The following is a 4,712-nucleotide window of genomic DNA, read 5'->3' as shown; positions in this document are numbered from 1 at the left end:
AAAATCATCATCATCTTAGAAAAAACAATGGTGTAGGATTGAAGGAAGATTTACAGATAGGCCAGCTCAGCCTGGATCAGGGTATGTGCAAGTCTTCACACCTGGGCACACAGTGATTCACATCAGCAGATTGAAGTCAGCCACAGCTAAGTATTTGCACCGGAGAAATAAAACCCAAAATCCGTGCACATCATCAAATAAAAGGAAATAAGTTTAAGTGAAATGTGAAAAATAAAACAAGCCTGGACAGCCCTTGTGGAATTTTCTGAGTGAAAATGGATGTCATTACCAGGCAGACAGAGAGAGATCATAGAAAAGCTTATTTGGAGAGAGATCTCTTTCCTTGGTGCAAGAGTAGACTCAGGTATCTCATGCATTAGAATATCATTCAAATATGAAGATAAATGAAACTCTTATTTATGCCACAATCCAAATGAACCTTGAGAACATGAGTGTAAGGGAAAGCAGCCAGTCATAAAAGGTCAAATATCATTTCATTTCACTTACATGAGATGTCCAGAGAAGTGAAATCACGCACACAGAAAGTCAATTAATGTGTGCCATGAAATGGGGGCAGGAGAATGGGGAGTGGCTGCTAAAGGGGGATGGAATATCTTTATTGGGATGATGAAAATGTTCAGGAATTTGATAATAGTGATGAATGTCCAATTTTTTGGACATATCAAAAACCAGAGTTGTATACTCTTAGAAGATTGTGCTACATGGTATGTAAATTATATCTCAATAAATTTTAAAAAATGATTCATTATAGTATACAGACACCATACTAAAAAAATTATTAGATATATGCTTTTAAATTTCGAATAATAAAATAAACGTGGTGATGTGATTTAATGATCAAGATGGCAGCTAAGCTCAAATATAGTTGTTAAATATTAATTCTGGGGAGAAAGTTTATATTGGAATTTGACATTCCATGCAACTTTTTTGTAAACACCTTAAACTGTTCTAAAAATAAATTAAAAATAACTAAAAAGCAGGAAATATCATTTTATAGCTGTGAAAATAATTAAGTTTTTTGACTTTGGAACACCTCTTCCTGTAAATTCCCTCATTAGGAAATCATGTATGTTATTGTCATTATTACTGTTCTGAGAATAAATGCTTATTATGAAAATTTGGTAGAATTTTTATGCATTTATTTTCTGAATGCTCCATTCATTATGTATTTATTCATAATTAAAATGTCTTGTGTATGTGTAGGTCATGAATATACAAATAAATTAGACATGTGATCTGCATTATACACAGCATGAGTACTACTAGGAGGTGTAGAAAAAAAAAAGGAAAATGGCTAAATTCCTTAAAGGAAATGCCTAACTAGAATCTAAAAGCAGGAAAGCAGTCAGGCAGGGGGAAACAATAAATACACGTTTGCATATGTAATATTAGGAATAAGATATGGAATCAACAAAGTTTGTACTTTATCTTGAAAATACAACAGTGTTTATATGAAAATGCCAGGTGCTTTCCTAGTGACTCAGCAGTAAAGAATCCTCTTACAATGCAGGAGACACACAGGAAACACACATTCAGCTCCTGGGTCAGGATTCGTTTGGAGAAGGAAATGGCAACCTACTCCAGTATCCTTGCCTGGGAAATCTCATGGACAGAGGAGCTTGATGGGCTACAGTCCATGGTGTCACAAAGAGTTAGACAGGATTTAGTGACTAAGCAACAAAAAACCCAAGCAAATGGAAGATGAGAAAGAAACCATTTTATTTTTCATAAGATTGAGAGAGGGAAAGTGAAGTATTTGTTGCTCAGTCCTTTTGTGACCCCATGGACTATAGCCCACAAGGCACCTTTGTCCATGGAATTTTCCAGGCACAAATACTGGAGTAGGTTGCCATTTCCTTCTGCAGACAAATAGTCTAACTGTCCAAAATCCAATTCAGGATCAACATAGTGCATTTAATATTCATCTCTTTAAACTTCTTTGACCTACAGGAATTCCTCAGGCTTTCTTTGATCTTTTGTTTTGTTTTCATTTCTAAGGATTTATTCTCTTACTACTTTATTGCTTTATGTTGAAGTCTAACACATGTACACAAATCATTTGTTTTAAAGGTTAAATAATTTTTCACAATATAAGCATAAATAGGTAACAATCCATTTGAGTAATATAACATTATTTTCACTTACAAACCCCATCCTGAATTTCTCATTACATCATAATTCCTGCAAGAAAAGGAAAAGACACACACTCACTATTGTATTGTTTTATGTTTTTTATTCTCAATAACCAAGTAGAGCCCACAGTCCTTCTGACAGATAATTGTCATGGGCAAATAGAATCTGGAAACCAGCTTATATGCTGGCAAATTAAAAATAACAACAGTAAAAAATAACAATTAGAAAATTCTGGAATCACAAATAACATGGATTTTTGTTGTTTTGTTTTGAAAGATTGTTACTATTGCACAAAGGAAAAGCCTGAAAGTATTATTTATGGTAAAGTTTATAAACAACATTTTTACCATATGGATACAGATCTGCTTGGTCTTTGCACCATAGACAAGTGGATTGAAAAATGGAGGGACCAACAGATAAGTGCTAGGAAAGAGGATGTGAATGTAAGGTGGGGTGTGAGAACCAAATCTATGTGCAAAGAATGAGAAACCAAGGAGGTAGAACTGGAGAAAGACACAGATGTGAGCGACAGAAGTATTGAATGCTTTCAACCTGGCCTCCTTTTGGGGAACTCGAAAAACTGTCATAAATATCTGTACATAGGACAATGTATTGAATGTGAGATCAAACACTGCAATGTTGAAAGCCACAAACATACTATAGATGTTGTTGCCCCAGATGTTTTCTGCAGCCAGTTTCACGATGGCCATATGCTCACAGTAGGAGTGGGAGATGACCGCTGTATAATAAAACTGAAACTGGAAAAAAAAAAAAAAACCTGAAACTGGGACTTTATCAGTACTAGGGATGGGTGACAAGAACGGCAGTCCTGATTGTTACTGCAGCTGCTATTTGAGTGACTAGAAGAGGGGCAAGATGGCAGCATGTCTGAGTGGATAACAGATGACTACATAGTGGTCCAGGGCCATGGCCAGCAAGATGCCTGATTCTATGCCCTGACATGTGTGAATGAGCCACATTTGAAGCAGGAGAAAATCAAAATATATTTCTGGTACATGAAACCAGAAGATTCCAAATATCTTGGGCACAATACTGGTAAGAAATACAATATCTGTGACTCCTAGCATGCCTGGGAAAATGTACTTGGGCTCATGGAGGCTGGGATCTCATTTGATGATGATCAGAAGCAAGGCATTTCTGATCATAGCAATGAGATACAGGACACAGAATGGAATCCCAATCTAACACTGCACAGACTCTAGGCCTGGCATCCCTATTAGTGTCAACACAGAAGGCATGAAGACTGTGATGTTGGAAATGGGCGTAGTGTCCTTGGGTCTCCTGATGCAAGCAAAAAACCTTTCTCTGTCAGGGCTACTCCTTCTTCTACTTCCTATTTTCATCCAAAGTCATCGTACTGAGTGTGTATGATTTTGGTAGAGCTCAGAACATATCATCCACCTCATTCATATATAGAAGGTAGAAGAAAGATCCATAAAGACACATCATTTTTTTTTTTTTTTAGGAAAGGCATCCACAAGACCTAAAAATGTGATGTGCAACTGTGTTACATAGACCAGCTAAATTCCTGAGTAAGGGAATCAACTGCTGACTTGTCTGTTATTTCATTTCAGAACTGTGGACCAAAAAAGTATACTTGTTTATTTTAGTTGGCAATTATGTTTTAGTCTGAGGTTGATGATTCTCTCCATATTTCACATTCCAGTCACTGCTTCAGTATTCTGTTATTCTCAGTTGTCTCTCAGTCAAAAACAGTTGGTTTGGACTAGTAAGAGTTCGACCATTACATTAGTGCAGAATGCTCTCTAAGAAAGAGAGGAAACATACAAACATTTTGTTACTGAAAAGCAAAATATTTTTGTCTATAGATGGATCTATGTTGTCTGCCTCTGTGTCAGACTAGATGTCTTTTCAGTAGAATGTGAAGAAGAGTTTTAGGAAAGGTCATTCAAATCTGTGTACATTTGGAGAATCTGGGTTAAGACTTCTTGATACTTTTTTTTTTTTTACTTTTCTAATAAAACTGTGGTAAGTTTTGGCTATGCTTCTAATAGTGGAAATACTTAAATTTCTCTGACTAAAATAAATAAATAAATTCTGTAATACACATAACAAGGTAATTAGAGTGGGGGGAGCTTCAGTAAACAAGAGAAGAGCAGACAAATGCAGAGGTAAGGAGGGACTCATTCTTTATAACTAAAGGATATAGGAATATCTGGTGTGTGTGTGCTAGTTGTTCAGTCGTGTCTGACTCTTTGGTACCCCATGGACTGTAGCCCACCAAGCTCCTCTCTCCATGGGATTCTCCAGGCAAGAATACTAGAGTGGTTTGCCATTTCCTTCTCCAGCAGATCTTCCCGATCCAGAGATTGAACCCAGGTCTCTCATATTGGAGGCAGATTCTTGATGTCCCAGCCAAGCGGGAAGCCAAGGAACATCAGTAGATGGGATAAATTAATCAGAATAGAGACTTTGTTCTTGCATTTAAACTTTCCAGAGCTATCATTACCATGAGACTTGATTAATTTAGGCTCATTAATTCTTGATAAGAAATAGATAATCTGGAACATGGGTCA

At 36.5% G+C, this 4,712-nt stretch overlaps 1 pseudogene; it reads right to left on the bottom strand.

Annotated features, from left to right (window-relative positions):
- Nucleotides 1-2,375: 2,375 nt before the first annotated feature.
- Nucleotides 2,376-3,518, bottom strand: LOC122702191 (annotated as a pseudogene).
- Nucleotides 3,519-4,712: the final 1,194 nt, after the last annotated feature.

Source organism: Cervus elaphus, chromosome 1 (genome assembly GCF_910594005.1).
Source record: "Cervus elaphus chromosome 1, mCerEla1.1, whole genome shotgun sequence".
NCBI lineage: Eukaryota > Metazoa > Chordata > Mammalia > Artiodactyla > Cervidae > Cervus > Cervus elaphus.
The sequence above is the reverse complement of the archived record's forward strand: the minus strand, read 5'-3'. Positions and strand labels throughout refer to the sequence as shown.